Raw genomic sequence first — 21,864 nt, forward strand, 5'->3', positions numbered from 1 at the left:
ACTGTAAAGGATGGTGGGTAACATCTCCTTTCCTTTCGTAAAGGTTGGTCAGGAGTAACCTTTACTAAAGGGGGCTTGAAGGTGCACCGAGGTACTTCCTGAGCGATTTTAGAATTTGAACGACCTATCCTCCAAGTACTTCGTGGTGTTCTCGCTCGGATAGGAAAGTTCCGACGCAAAAAAATTGAACACAAAGAGGACCACTGTTTCAGCCTGTCGTTCGTCACTTGGTCGTCCCATGCTCTGGTTCTGGAGGATAGTCCTTATAGGCTGAAAACGACCACAAATTTCAACTTCTGCCACAAGGTCTTCAGACAGCAAGTCCGCTTCAAAAGGACGTCGTTGTTGGCAGGATTTGAACCTACGCGGGGAAACCCCAATGGATTTCAAGTCCATCGCCTTAACCACTCGGCCACAACAACTCTTCTCATTTGCAAGTGGAATGACCAACTGTTGCGGCAAACCAACATGGCTGCTTTTCCCTTTGTCTTGTCCTGTTTGGGGTCGCCACAGCGCGTCATCCTTTTTCTATGTAAGCCTATCTGCATCCTCCTCTCGAACACTAACTGCCCTCATGTCTTCCCACACTACATCGATAAAAAATTCTCTTTGATCTTACTTGAGCTCTCTTCCCTGACAGCTCCATCCTTAAAATCCTTCGACCGATATTCTCAGTCTCTCCCCTCTGGACGTGTCCAAACCATCAAAGATCCAAGTGACACACTGTGGACAAAAATATGAACATCGAACTCCTCAGCGCTTTGCTTGTCTCCTCCTGCAGTGCCGAAATCCTGGGAAAATGTCAACTGGACTCTTTTCAACCTTCCAGTCAATGTGTTGTCATGGCCGAGTGGTTAAGGCGATGGACTAGAAATCCATTGGGGTTTCCCCGCGCAGGTTCAAATCCTGCTGACAACGGATGTGTTTTGGGGCAGAAGCTAACAAGTACTGTAATGACTTGAATCGTCGGTGTGATGTGGTTGACTCTTGTTTTTCCATGACAATGACCTGGTAAAAACCTCTACTTGTTTGTTTATTGATGTCAACTTATTGCCGACTTCGTTGTATTTTACTGAGCATCCAGGGTAGTACAGCATAGCACAATACCATAATTGCCCGAGTTGTTGTTTTTTAAAAACAAATAAAACAAGAAGATTCAAGTTTCCGCTATTGAAGTTTGCAGATTACCATGTCCTGGATGACTGAAAATCCACACTGACAGGACAGACAGGGAGACGAACGTGTGCCAATCGATCCTCTCGACAAAGAGAAGATTTTGTTGCAAATGTCGGTCTCGTTTGTGATCAACCATTGACAAGATTTTGGAGTTTCTGCTCAAAACACGAACGTTGTCGACAGGATTCGAACCTGTGCGGGGAGACCCCAATGGATTTCTAATCCATCGCCTTAACCGCTCGGCCACGACAACGCTTTGCTGGCAAATCCTGCAAAGTGCAATCACCATCTATTGTGACAGAATGCGGCTGGATAAATTGGGTAAACTGACAATAAGTTGACAATGAGAAATAAACACGAAAGAGGACATATCACACATAGTTCTCACTTTTTACCTTAGGCTTAAAAATGGTGCAGCGATCATGTATATTGTACAGTATCCCTCACCAATTTTTTCATGGTAATATTGGAATGAATGAGGTGATTTTATTATTATTTTTTTTTAATTCCCAAAGATATGTATGTTGGTGGGCTCAGCTGTCAGGACCTGGCTCAAGGAACCAGAGGATTGCAGTTCCAAGTGACACACTGTGGACAAAAATATGAATAATCGTTAAGCACTTTGCTGGTCCCCACACCTCCCGGTTTCACTTCATCCCGAGTCCTGAGAAAATTTCAGCTCCACTGTTGGCACTGTGTTGTTGTGGTTAAGGCAGTCCACTTGTCTATTGTGGTCTTCCCACGCAGGTTAAAATCCTGCTCGCAATGTACTGTGCATCTCGTGGGGCAGAAGCAAACCAGTCCTGTGACAACTTAAGTAGAGGGTTTGGCAGCACTGTTAATTGTGTTTAAATGACACTAACCTGTCCAAATGGTATCTCACTTTGCATTTTGCATATCGTTTTCCTGCCAACAATATGCTTTTTTTGAGGGGCAGAAGCAAACCAACAGCTACTGAGTCCGAGGCAGTGTGCGGCAGGCCTAATATTAGTCTTACCATTTTTGATGCAAATTTTTGTTCACGTTGCTACTCTTCTGTAAGACTGTCTTCATGATGCATGTGTGTATATATACGGTTGTGTACCATTTTATATTTGAAAAATATTGTCATTGTTATCTTGAAAGTGTCTTGCTTGAAACTCTTGAGCATCTTCGTGTAGTCTGGAAACTTTGTCGTGGTCTCTTGTTTCAAATATTGCTACTGTAAAGGATGGTGGGTAACATCTCCTTTCCTTTCGTAAAGGTTGGTCAGGAGTAACCTTTACTAAAGGGGGCTTGAAGGTGCACCGAGGTACTTCCTGAGCGATTTTAGAATTTGAACGACCTATCCTCCAAGTACTTCGTGGTGTTCTCGCTCGGATAGGAAAGTTCTGACGCAAAAAAAAACAACACAAAGAGGACCACTGTTTCAGTCTGTTGTTCGTCACTTGGTAGTCCCATGCTCTGGTTCTGGAGCATAGTCCTTACAGGCTGAAAACGACCACAAATTTCAACTTCTGCCACAAGGTCTTCAGACAGCAAGTCCGCTTCAAAAGGACGTCGTTGTTGGCAGGATTTGAACCTACGCGGGGAAACCCCCATGGATTTCAAGTCCATCGCCTTAACCACTCAGGCCACAACAACTCTTCTCATTTGCAAGTGGAATGACCAACTGTTGCGACAAACCAACATGGCTGCTTTTCCCTTTGTCTTGTCCTGTTTGGGGTCGCCACAGCGCGTCATCCTTTTTCTATGTAAGCCTATCTGCATCCTCCTCTCGAACACTAACTGCCCTCATGTCTTCCCACACTACATCGATAAAAAATTCTCTTTGATCTTACTCGAGCTCTCTTCCCTGACAGCTCCATCCTTAAAATCCTTCGACCGATATTCTCAGTCTCTCCCCTCTGGACGTGTCCAAACCATCAAAGATCCAAGTGACACACTGTGGACAAAAATATGAACATCGAACTCCTCAGCGCTTTGCTTGTCTCCTCCTGCAGTGCCGAAATCCTGGGAAAATGTCAACTGGACTCTTTTCAACCTTCCAGTCAATGTGTTGTCATGGCCGAGTGGTTAAGGCGATGGACTAGAAATCCATTGGGGTTTCCCCGCGCAGGTTCAAATCCTGCTGACAACGGATGTGTTTTGGGGCAGAAGCTAACAAGTACTGTAATGACTTGAATCGTCGGTGTGATGTGGTTGACTCTTGTTTTTCCATGACAATGACCTGGTAAAAACCTCTACTTGTTTGTTTATTGATGTCAACTTATTGCCGACTTCGTTGTATTTTACTGAGCATCCAGGGTAGTACAGCATAGCACAATACCATAATTGCCCGAGTTGTTGTTTTTTAAAAACAAATAAAACAAGAAGATTCAAGTTTCCGCTATTGAAGTTTGCAGATTACCATGTCCTGGATGACTGAAAATCCACACTGACAGGACAGACAGGGAGACGAACGTGTGCCAATCGATCCTCTCGACAAAGAGGAGATTTTGTTGCAAATGTCGGTCTCGTTTGTGATCAACCATTGACAAGATTTTGGAGTTTCTGCTCAAAACATGAACATTGTCGACAGGATTCGAACCTGTGCGGGGAGACCCCAATGGATTTCTAATCCATCGCCTTAACCGCTCGGCCACGACAACGCTTTGCTGGCAAATCCTGCAAAGTGCAATCACCATCTATTGTGACAGAATGCGGCTGGATAAATTGGGTAAACTGACAATAAGTTGACAATGAGAAAAATAAACACGAAAGAGGACATATCACACATAGTTCTCACTTTTTACCTTAGGCTTAAAAATGGTGCAGCGATCATGTATATTGTACAGTATCCCTCACCAATTTTTTCATGGTAATATTGGAATGAATGAGGTGATTTTATTATTATTTTTTTTTTATTCCCAAAGATATGTATGTTGGTGGGCTCAGCTGTCAGGACCTGGCTCAAGGAACCAGAGGATTGCAGTTCCAAGTGACACACTGTGGACAAAAATATGAATAATCGTTAAGCACTTTGCTGGTCCCCACACCTCCCGGTTTCACTTCATCCCGAGTCCTGAGAAAATTTCAGCTCCACTGTTGGCACTGTGTTGTTGTGGTTAAGGCAGTCCACTTGTCCATTGTGGTCTTCCCACGCAGGTTAAAATCCTGCTCGCAATGTACTGTGCATCTCGTGGGGCAGAAGCAAACCAGTCCTGTGACAACTTAAGTAGAGGGTTTGGCAGCACTGTTAATTGTGTTTAAATGACACTAACCTGTCCAAATGGTATCTCACTTTGCATTTTGCATATCGTTTTCCTGCCAACAATATGCTTTTTTTGAGGGGCAGAAGCAAACCAACAGCTACTGAGTCCGAGGCAGTGTGCGGCAGGCCTAATATTAGTCTTACCATTTTTGATGCAAATTTTTGTTCACGTTGCTACTCTTCTGTAAGACTGTCTTCATGATGCATGTGTTTATATATACGGTTGTGTACCATTTTTTATTTGAAAAATATTGTCATTGTTATCTTGAAAGTGTCTTGTTTGAAACTCTTGAGCATCTTCGTGTAGTCTGGAAACTTTGTCGTGGTCTCTTGTTTCAAATATTGCTACTGTAAAGGATGGTGGGTAACATCTCCTTTCCTTTCGTAAAGGTTGGTCAGGAGTAACCTTTACTAAAGGGGGCTTGAAGGTGCACCGAGGTACTTCCTGAGCGATTTTAGAATTTGAACGACCTATCCTCCAAGTACTTCGTGGTGTTCTCGCTCGGATAGGAAAGTTCCGACGCAAAAAAATAGAACACAAAGAGGACCACTGTTTCAGTCTGTCGTTCGTCACTTGGTAGTCCCATGCTCTGGTTCTGGAGCATAGTCCTTATAGGCTGAAAACGACCACAAATTTCAACTTCTGCCACAAGGTCTTCAAGTCCGCTTCAAAAGGACTTCGTTGTTGGCAGGATTTGAACCTACGCGGGGAAACCCCAATGGATTTCAAGTCCATCACCTTAACCACTCGGCCACAACAACTCTTCTCATTTGCAAGTGGAATGACCAACTGTTGCGACAAACCAACATGGCTGCTTTTCACTTTGTCTTGTCCTGTTTGGGGTCGCCACAGCGCGTCATCCTTTTTCTATGTAAGCCTATCTGCATCCTCCTCTCGAACGCTAACTGCCCTCATGTCTTCCCACACTACATCGATAAAAAATTCTCTTTGATCTTACTCGAGCTCTCTTCCCTGACAGCTCCATCCTTAAAATCCTTCGACCGATATTCTCAGTCTCTCCCCTCTGGACGTGTCCAAACCATCAAAGATCCAAGTGACACACTGTGGACAAAAATATGAGCATCGAACTCCTCAGCGCTTTGCTTGTCTCCTCCTGCAGTGCCGAAATCCTGGGAAAATGTCAACTGGACTCTTTTCAACCTTCCAGTCAATGTGTTGTCATGGCCGAGTGGTTAAGGCGATGGACTAGAAATCCATTGGGGTTTCCCCGCGCAGGTTCAAATCCTGCTGACAACGGATGTGTTTTGAGGCAGAAGCTAACAAGTACTGTAATGACTTGAATCGTCGGTGTGATGTGGTTGACTCTTGTTTTTCCATGACAATGACCTGGTAAAAACCTCTACTTGTTTGTTTATTGATGTCAACTTATTGCCGACTTCGTTGTATTTTACTGAGCATCCAGGGTAGTACAGCATAGCACAATACCATAATTGCCCGAGTTGTTGTTTTTTAAAAACAAATAAAACAAGAAGATTCAAGTTTCCGCTATTGAAGTTTGCAGATTACCATGTCCTGGATGACTGAAAATCCACACTGACAGGACAGACAGGGAGACGAACGTGTGCCAATCGATCCTCTCGACAAAGAGGAGATTTTGTTGCAAATGTCGGTCTCGTTTGTGATCAACCATTGACAAGATTTTGGAGTTTCTGCTCAAAACATGAACGTTGTCGACAGGATTCGAACCTGTGCGGGGAGACCCCAATGGATTTCTAATCCATCGCCTTAACCGCTCAGCCACGACAACGCTTTGCTGGCAAATCCTGCAAAGTGCAATCACCATCTATTGTGACAGAATGCGGCTGGGTAAATTGGGTAAACTGACAATAAGTTGACAATGAGAAAAATAAACACGAAAGAGGACATATCACACATAGTTCTCACTTTTTACCTTAGGCTTAAAAATGGTGCAGCGATCATGTATATTGTACAGTATCCCTCACCAATTTTTTCATGGTAATATTGGAATGAATGAGGTGATTTTATTATTTTTTTTTTTTAATTCCCAAAGATATGTATGTTGGTGGGCTCAGCTGTCAGGACCTGGCTCAAGGAACCAGAGGATTGCAGTTCCAAGTGACACACTGTGGACAAAAATATGAATAATCGTTAAGCACTTTGCTGGTCCCCACACCTCCCGGTTTCACTTCATCCCGAGTCCTGAGAAAATTTCAGCTCCACTGTTGGCACTGTGTTGTTGTGGTTAAGGCAGTCCACATTGTGGTCTTCCCACGCAGGTTAAAATCCTGCTCGCAATGTACTGTGCATCTCGTGGGGCAGAAGCAAACCAGTCCTGTGACAACTTAAGTAGAGGGTTTGGCAGCACTGTTAATTGTGTTTAAATGACACTAACCTGTCCAAATGGTATCTCACTTTGCATTTTGCATATCGTTTTCCTGCCAACAATATGCTTTTTTTGAGGGGCAGAAGCAAACCAACAGCTACTGAGTCCGAGGCAGTGTGCGGCAGGCCTAATATTAGCCTTACCATTTTTGATGCAAATTTTTGTTCACGTTGCTACTCTTCTGTAAGACTGTCTTCATGATGCATGTGTTTATATATACGGTTGTGTACCATTTTTTATTTGAAAAACATTGTCATTGTTATCTTGAAAGTGTCTTGCTTGAAACTCTTGAGCATCTTCGTGTAGTCTGGAAACTTTGTCGTGGTCTCTTGTTTCAAATATTGCTACTGTAAAGGATGGTGGGTAACATCTCCTTTCCTTTCGTAAAGGTTGGTCAGGAGTAACCTTTACTAAAGGGGGCTTGAAGGTGCACCGAGGTACTTCCTGAGCGATTTTAGAATTTGAACGACCTATCCTCCAAGTACTTCGTGGTGTTCTCGCTCAGATAGGAAAGTTCCGACGCAAAAAAATAGAACACAAAGAGGACCACTGTTTCAGTCTGTCGTTCGTCACTTGGTAGTCCCATGCTCTGGTTCTGGAGCATAGTTCTTATAGGCTGAAAACGACCACAAATTTCAACTTCTGCCACAAGGTCTTCAGACAGCAAGTCCGCTTCAAAAGGACGCCGTTGTTGGCAGGATTTGAACCTACGCGGGGAAACCCCAATGGATTTCAAGTCCATCGCCTTAACCACTCGGCCACAACAACTCTTCTCATTTGCCAGTGGAATGACCAACTGTTGCGACAAACCAACATGGCTGCTTTTCCCTTTGTCTTGTCCTGTTTGGGGTCGCCACAGCGCGTCATCCTTTTTCCATGTAAGCCTATCTGCATCCTCCTCTCGAACACTAACTGCCCTCATGTCTTCCCACACGACATCGATAAAAAATTCTCTTTGATCTTACTCGAGCTCTCTTCCCTGACAGCTCCATCCTTAAAATCCTTCGACCGATATTCTCAGTCTCTCCCCTCTGGACGTGTCCAAACCATCAAAGATCCAAGTGACACACTGTGGACAAAAATATGAACATTGAACTCTTCAGCGCTTTGCTTGTCTCCTCCTGCAGTGCCGAAATCCTGGGAAAATGTCAACTGGACTCTTTTCAACCTTCCAGTCAATGTGTTGTCATGGCCGAGTGGTTAAGGCGATGGACTAGAAATCCATTGGGGTTTCCCCGCGCAGGTTCAAATCCTGCTGACAACGGATGTGTTTTGGGGCAGAAGCTAACAAGTACTGTAATGACTTGAATCGTCGGTGTGATGTGGTTGACTCTTGTTTTTCCATGACAATGACCTGGTAAAAACCTCTACTTGTTTGTTTATTGATATCAACTTATTGCCGACTTCGTTGTATTTTACTGAGCATCCAGGGTAGTACAGCATAGCACAATACCATAATTGCCCGAGTTGTTGTTTTTTAAAAACAAATAAAACAAGAAGATTCAAGTTTCCGCTATTGAAGTTTGCAGATTACCATGTCCTGGATGCCTGAAAATCCACACTGACAGGACAGACAGGGAGACGAACGTGTGCCAATCGATCCTCTCGACAAAGAGGAGATTTTGTTGCAAATGTTGGTCTCGTTTGTGATCAACCATTGACAAGATTTTGGAGTTTCTGCTCAAAACATGAACGTTGTCGACAGGATTCGAACCTGTGCGGGGAGACCCCAATGGATTTCTAATCCATCGCCTTAACCGCTCGGCCACGACAACGCTTTGCTGGCAAATCCTGCAAAGTGCAATCACCATCTATTGTGACAGTGCGGCTGGGTAAATTGGGTAAACTGACAATAAGTTGACAATGAGAAAAATAAACACGAAAGAGGACATATCACACATAGTTCTCACTTTTTACCTTAGGCTTAAAAATGGTGCAGCAATCATGTATATTGTACAGTATCCCTCACCAATTTTTTCATGGTAATATTGGAATGAATGAGGTGATTTTATTTTTTTTTTTTTTTAATTCCCAAAGATATGTATGTTGGTGGGCTCAGCTGTCAGGACCTGGCTCAAGGAACCAGAGGATTGCAGTTCCAAGTGACACACTGTGGACAAAAATATGAATAATCGTTAAGCACTGCTGGTCCCCACACCTCCCGGTTTCACTTCATCCCGAGTCCTGAGAAAATTTCAGCTCCACTGTTGGCACTGTGTTGTTGTGGTTAAGGCAGTCCACTTGTCCATTGTGGTCTTCCCACGCAGGTTAAAATCCTGCTCGCAATGTACTGTGCATCTCGTGGGGCAGAAGCAAACCAGTCCTGTGACAACTTAAGTAGAGGGTTTGGCAGCACTGTTAATTGTGTTTAAATGACACTAACCTGTCCAAATGGTATCTCACTTTGCATTTTGCATATCGTTTTTCTGCCAACAATATGCTTTTTTTGAGGGGCAGAAGCAAACCAACAGCTACTGAGTCCGAGGCAGTGTGCGGCAGGCCTAATATTAGTCTTACCATTTTTGATGCAAATTTTTGTTCACGTTGCTACTCTTCTGTAAGACTGTCTTCATGATGCATGTGTTTATATATACGGTTGTGTACCATTTTTTATTTGAAAAATATTGTCATTGTTATCTTGAAAGTGTCTTGCTTGAAACTCTTGAGCATCTTCGTGTAGTCTGGAAACTTTGTCGTGGTCTCTTGTTTCAAATATTGCTACTGTAAAGGATGGTGGGTAACATCTCCTTTCCTTTCGTAAAGGTTGGTCAGGAGTAACCTTTACTAAAGGGGGCTTGAAGGTGCACCGAGGTACTTCCTGAGAGATTTTAGAATTTGAACGACCTATCCTCCAAGTACTTCGTGGTGTTCTCGCTCGGATAGGAAAGTTCCGACGCAAAAAAATAGAACACAAAGAGGACCACTGTTTCAGTCTGTCGTTCGTCACTTGGTAGTCCCATGCTCTGGTTCTGGAGCATAGTCCTTATAGGCTGAAAACGACCACAAATTTCAACTTCTGCCACAAGGTCTTCAGACAGCAAGTCCGCTTCAAAAGGACTTCGTTGTTGGCAGGATTTGAACCTACGCGGGGAAACCCCAATGGATTTCAAGTCCATCGCCTTAACCACTCGGCCACAACAACTCTTCTCATTTGCAAGTGGAATGACCAACTGTTGCGACAAACCAACATGGCTGCTTTTCCCTTTGTCTTGTCCTGTTTGGGGTCGCCACAGCGCGTCATCCTTTTTCTATGTAAGCCTATCTGCATCCTCCTCTCGAACGCTAACTGCCCTCATGTCTTCCCACACTACATCGATAAAAAATTATCTTTGATCTTACTCGAGCTCTCTTCCCTGACAGCTCCATCCTTAAAATCCTTCGACCGATATTCTCAGTCTCTCCCCTCTGGACGTGTCCAAACCATCAAAGATCCAAGTGACACACTGTGGACAAAAATATGAACATCGAACTCCTCAGCGCTTTGCTTGTCTCCTCCTGCAGTGCCGAAATCCTGGGGAAATGTCAACTGGACTCTTTTCAACCTTCCAGGCACTGTGTTGTAATGGCCGAGTGGGTAAGGCGATGGACTAGAAATCCATTGGGGTTTCCCCGCGCAGGTTCAAATCCTGCTGACAACGGATGTGTTTTGGGGCAGAAGCTAACAAGTACTGTAATGACTTGAATCGTCGGTGTGATGTGGTTGACTCTTGTTTTTCCATGACAATGACCTGGTAAAAACCTCTACTTGTTTGTTTATTGATGTCAACTTATTGCCGACTTCGTTGTATTTTACTGAGCATCCAGGGTAGTACAGCATAGCACAATACCATAATTGCCCGAGTTGTTGTTTTTTAAAAACAAATAAAACAAGAAGATTCAAGTTTCCGCTATTGAAGTTTGCAGATTACCATGTCCTGGATGACTGAAAATCCACACTGACAGGACAGACAGGGAGACGAACGTGTGCCAATCGATCCTCTCGACAAAGAGGAGATTTTGTTGCAAATGTCGGTCTCGTTTGTGATCAACCATTGACAAGATTTTGGAGTTTCTGCTCAAAACATGAACGTTGTCGACAGGATTCGAACCTGTGCGGGGAGACCCCAATGGATTTCTAATCCATCGCCTTAACCGCTCGGCCACGACAACGCTTTGCTGGCAAATCCTGCAAAGTGCAATCACCATCTATTGTGACAGAATGCGGCTGGGTAAATTGGGTAAACTGACAATAAGTTGACAATGAGAAAAATAAACACGAAAGAGGACATATCACACATAGTTCTCACTTTTTACCTTAGGCTTAAAAATGGTGCAGCGATCATGTATATTGTACAGTATCCCTCACCAATTTTTTCATGGTAATATTGGAATGAATGAGGTGATTTTATTATTATTTTTTTTAAATTCCCAAAGATATGTATGTTGGTGGGCTGAGCTGTCAGGACCTGGCTCAAGGAACCAGAGGATTGCAGTTCCAAGTGACACACTGTGGACAAAAATATGAATAATCGTTAAGCACTTTGCTGGTCCCCACACCTCCCGGTTTCACTTCATCCCGAGTCCTGAGAAAATTTCAGCTCCACTGTTGGCACTGTGTTGTTGTGGTTAAGGCAGTCCACATTGTGGTCTTCCCACGCAGGTTAAAATCCTGCTCGCAATGTACTGTGCATCTCGTGGGGCAGAAGCAAACCAGTCCTGTGACAACTTAAGTAGAGGGTTTGGCAGCACTGTTAATTGTGTTTAAATGACACTAACCTGTCCAAATGGTATCTCACTTTGCATTTTGCATATCGTTTTCCTGCCAACAATATGCTTTTTTTGAGGGGCAGAAGCAAACCAACAGCTACTGAGTCCGAGGCGGTGTGCGGCAGGCCTAATATTAGCCTTACCATTTTTGATGCAAATTTTTGTTCACGTTGCTACTCTTCTGTAAGACTGTCTTCATGATGCATGTGTTTATATATACGGTTGTGTACCATTTTTTATTTGAAAAATATTGTCATTGTTATCTTGAAAGTGTCTTGCTTGAAACTCTTGAGCATCTTCGTGTAGTCTCGAAACTTTGTCGTGGTCTCTTGTTTCAAATATTGCTACTGTAAAGGATGGTGGGTAACATCTCCTTTCCTTTCGTAAAGGTTGGTCAGGAGTAACCTTTACTAAAGGGGGCTTGAAAGTGCACCGAGGTACTTCCTGAGCGATTTTAGAATTTGAACGACCTATCCTCCAAGTACTTCGTGGTGTTCTCGCTCAGATAGGAAAGTTCCGACGCAAAAAAATAGAACACAAAGAGGACCACTGTTTCAGTCTGTCGTTCGTCACTTGGTAGTCCCATGCTCTGGTTCTGGAGCATAGTTCTTATAGGCTGAAAACGACCACAAATTTCAACTTCTGCCACAAGGTCTTCAGACAGCAAGTCCGCTTCAAAAGGACGCCGTTGTTGGCAGGATTTGAACCTACGCGGGGAAACCCCAATGGATTTCAAGTCCATCGCCTTAACCACTCGGCCACAACAACTCTTCTCATTTGCCAGTGGAATGACCAACTGTTGCGACAAACCAACATGGCTGCTTTTCCCTTTGTCTTGTCCTGTTTGGGGTCGCCACAGCGCGTCATCCTTTTTCCATGTAAGCCTATCTGCATCCTCCTCTCGAACACTAACTGCCCTCATGTCTTCCCACACTACATCGATAAAAAATTCTCTTTGATCTTACTCGAGCTCTCTTCCCTGACAGCTCCATCCTTAAAATCCTTCGACCGATATTCTCAGTCTCTCCCCTCTGGACGTGTCCAAACCATCAAAGATCCAAGTGACACACTGTGGACAAAAATATGAACATTGAACTCCTCAGCGCTTTGCTTGTCTCCTCCTGCAGTGCCGAAATCCTGGGAAAATGTCAACTGGACTCTTTTCAACCTTCCACTCAATGTGTTGTCATGGCCGAGTGGTTAAGGCGATGGACTAGAAATCCATTGGGGTTTCCCCGCGCAGGTTCAAATCCTGCTGACAACGGATGTGTTTTGGGGCAGAAGCTAACAAGTACTGTAATGACTTGAATCGTCGGTGTGTTGTGGTTGACTCTTGTTTTTCCATGACAATGACCTGGTAAAAACCTCTACTTGTTTGTTTATTGATATCAACTTATTGCCGACTTCGTTGTATTTTACTGAGCATCCAGGGTAGTACAGCATAGCACAATACCATAATTGCCCGAGTTGTTGTTTTTTAAAAACAAATAAAACAAGAAGATTCAAGTTTCCGCTATTGAAGTTTGCAGATTACCATGTCCTGGATGACTGAAAATCCACACTGACAGGACAGACAGGGAGACGAACGTGTGCCAATCGATCCTCTCGACAAAGAGGAGATTTTGTTGCAAATGTCGGTCTCGTTTGTGATCAACCATTGACAAGATTTTGGAGTTTCTGCTCAAAACATGAACGTTGTCGACAGGATTCGAACCTGTGCGGGGAGACCCCAATGGATTTCTAATCCATCGCCTTAACCACTCGGCCACGACAACGCTTTGCTAGCAAATCCTGCAAAGTGCAATCACCATCTATTGTGACAGAATGCGGCTGGGTAAATTGGGTAAACTGACAATAAGTTGACAATGAGAAAAATAAACACGAAAGAGGACATATCACACATAGTTCTCACTTTTTACCTTAGGCTTAAAAATGGTGCAGCGATCATGTATATTGTACAGTATCCCTCACCAATTTTTTCATGGTAATATTGGAATGAATGAGGTGATTTTATTATTTATTTTTTTTAATTCCCAAAGATATGTATGTTGGTGGGCTGAGCTGTCATGACCTGGCTCAAGGAACCAGAGGATTGCAGTTCCAAGTGACACACTGTGGACAAAAATATGAATAATCGTTAAGCACTTTGCTGGTCCCCACACCTCCCGGTTTCACTTCATCCCGAGTCCTGAGAAAATTTCAGCTCCACTGTTGGCACTGTGTTGTTGTGGTTAAGGCAGTCCACTTGTCCATTGTGGTCTTCCCACGCAGGTTAAAATCCTGCTCGCAATGTACTGTGCATCTCGTGGGGCAGAAGCAAACCAGTCCTGTGACAACTTAAGTAGAGGGTTTGGCAGCACTGTTAATTGTGTTTAAATGACACTAACCTGTCCAAATGGTATCTCACTTTGCATTTTGCATATCGTTTTTCTGCCAACAATATGCTTTTTTTGAGGGGCAGAAGCAAACCAACAGCTACTGAGTCCGAGGCAGTGTGCGGCAAGCCTAATATTAGTCTTACCATTTTTGATGCAAATTTTTGTTCACGTTGCTACTCTTCTGTAAGACTGTCTTCATGATGCATGTGTTTATATATACGGTTGTCTTGCTTGAAACTCTTGAGCATCTTCGTGTAGTCTGGAAACTTTGTCGTGGTCTCTTGTTTCAAATATTGCTACTGTAAAGGATGGTGGGTAACATCTCCTTTCCTTTCGTAAAGGTTGGTCAGGAGTAACCTTTACTAAAGGGGGCTTGAAGGTGGACCGAGGTACTTCCTGAGCGATTTTAGAATTTGAACGACCTATCCTCCAAGTACTTCGTGGTGTTCTCGCTCGGATAGGAAAGTTCCGACGCAAAAAAATAGAACACAAAGAGGACCACTGTTTCAGTCTGTCGTTCGTCACTTGGTAGTCCCATGTTCTGGTTCTGGAGCATAGTCCTTATAGGCTGAAAACGACCACAAATTTCAACTTCTGCCACAAGGTCTTCAGACAGCAAGTCCGCTTCAAAAGGAAGTCGTTGTTGGCAGGATTTGAACCTACGCGGGGAAACCCCAATGGATTTCAAGTCCATTGCCTTAACCACTCGGCCACAACAACTCTTCTCATTTGCAAGTGGAATGACCAACTGTTGCGACAAACCAACATGGCTGCTTTTCCCTTTGTCTTGTCCTGTTTGGGGTCGCCACAGCGCGTCATCCTTTTTCTATGTAAGCCTATCTGCATCCTCCTCTCGAACACTAACTGCCCTCATGTCTTCCCACACTACATCGATAAAAAATTCTCTTTGATCTTACTCGAGCTCTCTTCCCTGACAGCTCCATCCTTAAAATCCTACGACCGATATTCTCAGTTTCTCCCCTCTGGACGTGTCCAAACCATCAAAGATCCAAGTGACACACTGTGGACAAAAATATGAACATCGAACTCCTCAGCGCTTTGCTTGTCTCCTCCTGCAGTGCCGAAATCCTGGGGAAATGTCAACTGGACTCTTTTCAACCTTCCAGGCAATGTGTTGTCATGGCCGAGTGGTTAAGGCGATGGACTAGAAATCCATTGGGGTTTCCCCGCGCAGGTTCAAATCCTGCTGACAACGGATGTGTTTTGGGGCAGAAGCTAACAAGTACTGTAACGACTTGAATCGTCGGTGTGATGTGGTTGACTCTTGTTTTTCCATGACAATGACCTGGTAAAAACCTCTACTTGTTTGTTTATTGATGTCAACTTATTGCCGACTTCGTTGTATTTTACTGAGCATCCAGGGTAGTACAGCATAGCACAATACCATAATTGCCCGAGTTGTTGTTTTTTAAAAACAAATAAAACAAGAAGATTCAAGTTTCCGCTATTGAAGTTTGCAGATTACCATGTCCTGGATGACTGAAAATCCACACTGACAGGACAGACAGGGAGACGAACGTGTGCCAATCGATCCTCTCGACAAAGAGGAGATTTTGTTGCAAATGTCGGTCTCGTTTGTGATCAACCATTGACAAGATTTTGGAGTTTCTGCTCAAAACATGAACGTTGTCGACAGGATTCGAACCTGTGCGGGGAGACCCCAATGGATTTCTAATCCATCGCCTTAACCGCTCGGCCACGACAACGCTTTGCTGGCAAATCCTGCAAAGTGCAATCACCATCTATTGTGACAGAATGCGGCTGGGTAAATTGGGTAAACTGACAATAAGTTGACAATGAGAAAAATAAACACGAAAGAGGACATATCACACATAGTTCTCACTTTTTACCTTAGGCTTAAAAATGGTGCAGCGATCATGTATATTGTACAGTATCCCTCACCAATTTTTTCATGGTAATATTGGAATGAATGAGGTGATTTTATTATTATTTTTTTTTAATTCCCAAAGATATGTATGTTGGTGGGCTCAGCTGTCAGGACCTGGCTCAAGGAACCAGAGGATTGCAGTTCCAAGTGACACACTGTGGACAAAAATATGAATAATCGTTAAGCACTTTGCTGGTCCCCACACCTCCCGGTTTCACTTCATCCCGAGTCCTGAGAAAATTTCAGCTCCACTGTTGGCACTGTGTTGTTGTGGTTAAGGCAGTCCACATTGTGGTCTTCCCACGCAGGTTAAAATCCTGCTCGCAATGTACTGTGCATCTCGTGGGGCAGAAGCAAACCAGTCCTGTGACAACTTAAGTAGAGGGTTTGGCAGCACTGTTAATTGTGTTTAAATGACACTAACCTGTCCAAATGGTATCTCACTTTGCATTTTGCATATCGTTTTCCTGCCAACAATATGCTTTTTTTGAGGGGCAGAAGCAAACCAACAGCTACTGAGTCCGAGGCGGTGTGCGGCAGGCCTAATATTAGCCTTACCATTTTTGATGCAAATTTTTGTTCACGTTGCTACTCTTCTGTAAGACTGTCTTCATGATGCATGTGTTTATATATACGGTTGTGTACCATTTTTTATTTGAAAAATATTGTCATTGTTATCTTGAAAGTGTCTTGCTTGAAACTCTTGAGCATCTTCGTGTAGTCTGGAAACTTTGTCGTGGTCTCTTGTTTCAAATATTGCTACTGTAAAGGATGGTGGGTAACATCTCCTTTCCTTTCGTAAAGGTTGGTCAGGAGTAACCTTTACTAAAGGGGGCTTGAAGGTGCACCGAGGTACTTCCTGAGCGATTTTAGAATTTGAACGACCTATCCTCCAAGTACTTCGTGGTGTTCTCGCTCAGATAGGAAAGTTCCGACGCAAAAAAATAGAACACAAAGAGGACCACTGTTTCAGTCTGTCGTTCGTCACTTGGTAGTCCCATGCTCTGGTTCTGGAGCATAGTTCTTATAGGCTGAAAACGACCACAAATTTCAACTTCTGCCACAAGGTCTTCAGACAGCAAGTCCGCTTCAAAAGGACGCCGTTGTTGGCAGGATTTGAACCTACGCGGGGAAACCCCAATGGATTTCAAGTCCATCGCCTTAACCACTCGGCCACAACAACTCTTCTCATTTGCCAGTGGAATGACCAACTGTTGCGACAAACCAACATGGCTGCTTTTCCCTTTGTCTTGTCCTGTTTGGGGTCGCCACAGCGCGTCATCCTTTTTCCATGTAAGCCTATCTGCATCCTCCTCTCGAACACTAACTGCCCTCATGTCTTCCCACACGACATCGATAAAAAATTCTCTTTGATCTTACTCGAGCTCTCTTCCCTGACAGCTCCATCCTTAAAATCCTTCGACCGATATTCTCAGTCTCTCCCCTCTGGACGTGTCCAAACCATCAAAGATCCAAGTGACACACTGTGGACAAAAATATGAACATTGAACTCTTCAGCGCTTTGCTTGTCTCCTCCTGCAGTGCCGAAATCCTGGGAAAATGTCAACTGGACTCTTTTCAACCTTCCAGTCAATGTGTTGTCATGGCCGAGTGGTTAAGGCGATGGACTAGAAATCCATTGGGGTTTCCCCGCGCAGGTTCAAATCCTGCTGACAACGGATGTGTTTTGGGGCAGAAGCTAACAAGTACTGTAATGACTTGAATCGTCGGTGTGATGTGGTTGACTCTTGTTTTTCCATGACAATGACCTGGTAAAAACCTCTACTTGTTTGTTTATTGATATCAACTTATTGCCGACTTCGTTGTATTTTACTGAGCATCCAGGGTAGTACAGCATAGCACAATACCATAATTGCCCGAGTTGTTGTTTTTTAAAAACAAATAAAACAAGAAGATTCAAGTTTCCGCTATTGAAGTTTGCAGATTACCATGTCCTGGATGCCTGAAAATCCACACTGACAGGACAGACAGGGAGACGAACGTGTGCCAATCGATCCTCTCGACAAAGAGGAGATTTTGTTGCAAATGTTGGTCTCGTTTGTGATCAACCATTGACAAGATTTTGGAGTTTCTGCTCAAAACATGAACGTTGTCGACAGGATTCGAACCTGTGCGGGGAGACCCCAATGGATTTCTAATCCATCGCCTTAACCGCTCGGCCACGACAACGCTTTGCTGGCAAATCCTGCAAAGTGCAATCACCATCTATTGTGACAGTGCGGCTGGGTAAATTGGGTAAACTGACAATAAGTTGACAATGAGAAAAATAAACACGAAAGAGGACATATCACACATAGTTCTCACTTTTTACCTTAGGCTTAAAAATGGTGCAGCAATCATGTATATTGTACAGTATCCCTCACCAATTTTTTCATGGTAATATTGGAATGAATGAGGTGATTTTATTTTTTTTTTTTTTTAATTCCCAAAGATATGTATGTTGGTGGGCTCAGCTGTCAGGACCTGGCTCAAGGAACCAGAGGATTGCAGTTCCAAGTGACACACTGTGGACAAAAATATGAATAATCGTTAAGCACTGCTGGTCCCCACACCTCCCGGTTTCACTTCATCCCGAGTCCTGAGAAAATTTCAGCTCCACTGTTGGCACTGTGTTGTTGTGGTTAAGGCAGTCCACTTGTCCATTGTGGTCTTCCCACGCAGGTTAAAATCCTGCTCGCAATGTACTGTGCATCTCGTGGGGCAGAAGCAAACCAGTCCTGTGACAACTTAAGTAGAGGGTTTGGCAGCACTGTTAATTGTGTTTAAATGACACTAACCTGTCCAAATGGTATCTCACTTTGCATTTTGCATATCGTTTTTCTGCCAACAATATGCTTTTTTTGAGGGGCAGAAGCAAACCAACAGCTACTGAGTCCGAGGCAGTGTGCGGCAGGCCTAATATTAGTCTTACCATTTTTGATGCAAATTTTTGTTCACGTTGCTACTCTTCTGTAAGACTGTCTTCATGATGCATGTGTTTATATATACGGTTGTGTACCATTTTTTATTTGAAAAATATTGTCATTGTTATCTTGAAAGTGTCTTGCTTGAAACTCTTGAGCATCTTCGTGTAGTCTGGAAACTTTGTCGTGGTCTCTTGTTTCAAATATTGCTACTGTAAAGGATGGTGGGTAACATCTCCTTTCCTTTCGTAAAGGTTGGTCAGGAGTAACCTTTACTAAAGGGGGCTTGAAGGTGCACCGAGGTACTTCCTGAGAGATTTTAGAATTTGAACGACCTATCCTCCAAGTACTTCGTGGTGTTCTCGCTCGGATAGGAAAGTTCCGACGCAAAAAAATAGAACACAAAGAGGACCACTGTTTCAGTCTGTCGTTCGTCACTTGGTAGTCCCATGCTCTGGTTCTGGAGCATAGTCCTTATAGGCTGAAAACGACCACAAATTTCAACTTCTGCCACAAGGTCTTCAGACAGCAAGTCCGCTTCAAAAGGACTTCGTTGTTGGCAGGATTTGAACCTACGCGGGGAAACCCCAATGGATTTCAAGTCCATCGCCTTAACCACTCGGCCACAACAACTCTTCTCATTTGCAAGTGGAATGACCAACTGTTGCGACAAACCAACATGGCTGCTTTTCCCTTTGTCTTGTCCTGTTTGGGGTCGCCACAGCGCGTCATCCTTTTTCTATGTAAGCCTATCTGCATCCTCCTCTCGAACGCTAACTGCCCTCATGTCTTCCCACACTACATCGATAAAAAATTATCTTTGATCTTACTCGAGCTCTCTTCCCTGACAGCTCCATCCTTAAAATCCTTCGACCGATATTCTCAGTCTCTCCCCTCTGGACGTGTCCAAACCATCAAAGATCCAAGTGACACACTGTGGACAAAAATATGAACATCGAACTCCTCAGCGCTTTGCTTGTCTCCTCCTGCAGTGCCGAAATCCTGGGGAAATGTCAACTGGACTCTTTTCAACCTTCCAGGCACTGTGTTGTAATGGCCGAGTGGGTAAGGCGATGGACTAGAAATCCATTGGGGTTTCCCCGCGCAGGTTCAAATCCTGCTGACAACGGATGTGTTTTGGGGCAGAAGCTAACAAGTACTGTAATGACTTGAATCGTCGGTGTGATGTGGTTGACTCTTGTTTTTCCATGACAATGACCTGGTAAAAACCTCTACTTGTTTGTTTATTGATGTCAACTTATTGCCGACTTCGTTGTATTTTACTGAGCATCCAGGGTAGTACAGCATAGCACAATACCATAATTGCCCGAGTTGTTGTTTTTTAAAAACAAATAAAACAAGAAGATTCAAGTTTCCGCTATTGAAGTTTGCAGATTACCATGTCCTGGATGACTGAAAATCCACACTGACAGGACAGACAGGGAGACGAACGTGTGCCAATCGATCCTCTCGACAAAGAGGAGATTTTGTTGCAAATGTCGGTCTCGTTTGTGATCAACCATTGACAAGATTTTGGAGTTTCTGCTCAAAACATGAACGTTGTCGACAGGATTCGAACCTGTGCGGGGAGACCCCAATGGATTTCTAATCCATCGCCTTAACCGCTCGGCCACGACAACGCTTTGCTGGCAAATCCTGCAAAGTGCAATCACCATCTATTGTGACAGAATGCGGCTGGGTAAATTGGGTAAACTGACAATAAGTTGACAATGAGAAAAATAAACACGAAAGAGGACATATCACACATAGTTCTCACTTTTTACCTTAGGCTTAAAAATGGTGCAGCGATCATGTATATTGTACAGTATCCCTCACCAATTTTTTCATGGTAATATTGGAATGAATGAGGTGATTTTATTATTATTTTTTTTAAATTCCCAAAGATATGTATGTTGGTGGGCTGAGCTGTCAGGACCTGGCTCAAGGAACCAGAGGATTGCAGTTCCAAGTGACACACTGTGGACAAAAATATGAATAATCGTTAAGCACTTTGCTGGTCCCCACACCTCCCGGTTTCACTTCATCCCGAGTCCTGAGAAAATTTCAGCTCCACTGTTGGCACTGTGTTGTTGTGGTTAAGGCAGTCCACATTGTGGTCTTCCCACGCAGGTTAAAATCCTGCTCGCAATGTACTGTGCATCTCGTGGGGCAGAAGCAAACCAGTCCTGTGACAACTTAAGTAGAGGGTTTGGCAGCACTGTTAATTGTGTTTAAATGACACTAACCTGTCCAAATGGTATCTCACTTTGCATTTTGCATATCGTTTTCCTGCCAACAATATGCTTTTTTTGAGGGGCAGAAGCAAACCAACAGCTACTGAGTCCGAGGCGGTGTGCGGCAGGCCTAATATTAGCCTTACCATTTTTGATGCAAATTTTTGTTCACGTTGCTACTCTTCTGTAAGACTGTCTTCATGATGCATGTGTTTATATATACGGTTGTGTACCATTTTTTATTTGAAAAATATTGTCATTGTTATCTTGAAAGTGTCTTGCTTGAAACTCTTGAGCATCTTCGTGTAGTCTCGAAACTTTGTCGTGGTCTCTTGTTTCAAATATTGCTACTGTAAAGGATGGTGGGTAACATCTCCTTTCCTTTCGTAAAGGTTGGTCAGGAGTAACCTTTACTAAAGGGGGCTTGAAAGTGCACCGAGGTACTTCCTGAGCGATTTTAGAATTTGAACGACCTATCCTCCAAGTACTTCGTGGTGTTCTCGCTCAGATAGGAAAGTTCCGACGCAAAAAAATAGAACACAAAGAGGACCACTGTTTCAGTCTGTCGTTCGTCACTTGGTAGTCCCATGCTCTGGTTCTGGAGCATAGTTCTTATAGGCTGAAAACGACCACAAATTTCAACTTCTGCCACAAGGTCTTCAGACAGCAAGTCCGCTTCAAAAGGACGCCGTTGTTGGCAGGATTTGAACCTACGCGGGGAAACCCCAATGGATTTCAAGTCCATCGCCTTAACCACTCGGCCACAACAACTCTTCTCATTTGCCAGTGGAATGACCAACTGTTGCGACAAACCAACATGGCTGCTTTTCCCTTTGTCTTGTCCTGTTTGGGGTCGCCACAGCGCGTCATCCTTTTTCCATGTAAGCCTATCTGCATCC

General features: G+C 43.8%; 1 protein-coding gene and 28 non-coding genes across 31 annotated transcripts in view; 10 read left to right on the plus strand and 19 right to left on the minus strand.

The window, feature by feature from the left end:
• ikbkb (inhibitor of nuclear factor kappa B kinase subunit beta) overlaps positions 1–21,864 on the plus strand; it is a 96,145-nt gene that overhangs the window by 59,338 nt on the left and 14,943 nt on the right. The window lies entirely within an intron of this gene.
• Positions 341–422, minus strand: trnas-uga (transfer RNA serine (anticodon UGA)). Its single transcript has one exon. It is a non-coding gene; the product is annotated as a tRNA-Ser (tRNA).
• trnas-aga (transfer RNA serine (anticodon AGA)) lies at positions 837–918 on the plus strand. Its single transcript has one exon. It is a non-coding gene; the product is annotated as a tRNA-Ser (tRNA).
• Positions 1,348–1,429, minus strand: trnas-aga (transfer RNA serine (anticodon AGA)). The gene has a single exon. It is a non-coding gene; the product is annotated as a tRNA-Ser (tRNA).
• trnas-uga (transfer RNA serine (anticodon UGA)) lies at positions 2,717–2,799 on the minus strand. Its single transcript has one exon. It is a non-coding gene; the product is annotated as a tRNA-Ser (tRNA).
• On the plus strand, positions 3,214–3,295 carry trnas-aga (transfer RNA serine (anticodon AGA)). The gene has a single exon. It is a non-coding gene; the product is annotated as a tRNA-Ser (tRNA).
• trnas-aga (transfer RNA serine (anticodon AGA)) lies at positions 3,725–3,806 on the minus strand. Its single transcript has one exon. It is a non-coding gene; the product is annotated as a tRNA-Ser (tRNA).
• On the minus strand, positions 5,089–5,170 carry trnas-uga (transfer RNA serine (anticodon UGA)). The gene has a single exon. It is a non-coding gene; the product is annotated as a tRNA-Ser (tRNA).
• trnas-aga (transfer RNA serine (anticodon AGA)) lies at positions 5,585–5,666 on the plus strand. Its single transcript has one exon. It is a non-coding gene; the product is annotated as a tRNA-Ser (tRNA).
• trnas-aga (transfer RNA serine (anticodon AGA)) lies at positions 6,096–6,177 on the minus strand. The gene has a single exon. It is a non-coding gene; the product is annotated as a tRNA-Ser (tRNA).
• trnas-uga (transfer RNA serine (anticodon UGA)) lies at positions 7,461–7,542 on the minus strand. Its single transcript has one exon. It is a non-coding gene; the product is annotated as a tRNA-Ser (tRNA).
• On the plus strand, positions 7,957–8,038 carry trnas-aga (transfer RNA serine (anticodon AGA)). The gene has a single exon. It is a non-coding gene; the product is annotated as a tRNA-Ser (tRNA).
• On the minus strand, positions 8,468–8,549 carry trnas-aga (transfer RNA serine (anticodon AGA)). Its single transcript has one exon. It is a non-coding gene; the product is annotated as a tRNA-Ser (tRNA).
• On the minus strand, positions 9,835–9,916 carry trnas-uga (transfer RNA serine (anticodon UGA)). The gene has a single exon. It is a non-coding gene; the product is annotated as a tRNA-Ser (tRNA).
• On the plus strand, positions 10,331–10,412 carry trnas-aga (transfer RNA serine (anticodon AGA)). The gene has a single exon. It is a non-coding gene; the product is annotated as a tRNA-Ser (tRNA).
• On the minus strand, positions 10,842–10,923 carry trnas-aga (transfer RNA serine (anticodon AGA)). Its single transcript has one exon. It is a non-coding gene; the product is annotated as a tRNA-Ser (tRNA).
• Positions 12,207–12,288, minus strand: trnas-uga (transfer RNA serine (anticodon UGA)). The gene has a single exon. It is a non-coding gene; the product is annotated as a tRNA-Ser (tRNA).
• On the plus strand, positions 12,703–12,784 carry trnas-aga (transfer RNA serine (anticodon AGA)). Its single transcript has one exon. It is a non-coding gene; the product is annotated as a tRNA-Ser (tRNA).
• Positions 13,214–13,295, minus strand: trnas-aga (transfer RNA serine (anticodon AGA)). Its single transcript has one exon. It is a non-coding gene; the product is annotated as a tRNA-Ser (tRNA).
• On the minus strand, positions 14,537–14,618 carry trnas-uga (transfer RNA serine (anticodon UGA)). Its single transcript has one exon. It is a non-coding gene; the product is annotated as a tRNA-Ser (tRNA).
• Positions 15,033–15,114, plus strand: trnas-aga (transfer RNA serine (anticodon AGA)). The gene has a single exon. It is a non-coding gene; the product is annotated as a tRNA-Ser (tRNA).
• Positions 15,544–15,625, minus strand: trnas-aga (transfer RNA serine (anticodon AGA)). Its single transcript has one exon. It is a non-coding gene; the product is annotated as a tRNA-Ser (tRNA).
• trnas-uga (transfer RNA serine (anticodon UGA)) lies at positions 16,909–16,990 on the minus strand. The gene has a single exon. It is a non-coding gene; the product is annotated as a tRNA-Ser (tRNA).
• trnas-aga (transfer RNA serine (anticodon AGA)) lies at positions 17,405–17,486 on the plus strand. The gene has a single exon. It is a non-coding gene; the product is annotated as a tRNA-Ser (tRNA).
• On the minus strand, positions 17,916–17,997 carry trnas-aga (transfer RNA serine (anticodon AGA)). Its single transcript has one exon. It is a non-coding gene; the product is annotated as a tRNA-Ser (tRNA).
• trnas-uga (transfer RNA serine (anticodon UGA)) lies at positions 19,283–19,364 on the minus strand. Its single transcript has one exon. It is a non-coding gene; the product is annotated as a tRNA-Ser (tRNA).
• Positions 19,779–19,860, plus strand: trnas-aga (transfer RNA serine (anticodon AGA)). Its single transcript has one exon. It is a non-coding gene; the product is annotated as a tRNA-Ser (tRNA).
• Positions 20,290–20,371, minus strand: trnas-aga (transfer RNA serine (anticodon AGA)). Its single transcript has one exon. It is a non-coding gene; the product is annotated as a tRNA-Ser (tRNA).
• On the minus strand, positions 21,655–21,736 carry trnas-uga (transfer RNA serine (anticodon UGA)). The gene has a single exon. It is a non-coding gene; the product is annotated as a tRNA-Ser (tRNA).

This window comes from Phyllopteryx taeniolatus, chromosome 3, assembly GCF_024500385.1.
Source record: "Phyllopteryx taeniolatus isolate TA_2022b chromosome 3, UOR_Ptae_1.2, whole genome shotgun sequence".
Taxonomy (NCBI): domain Eukaryota; kingdom Metazoa; phylum Chordata; class Actinopteri; order Syngnathiformes; family Syngnathidae; genus Phyllopteryx; species Phyllopteryx taeniolatus.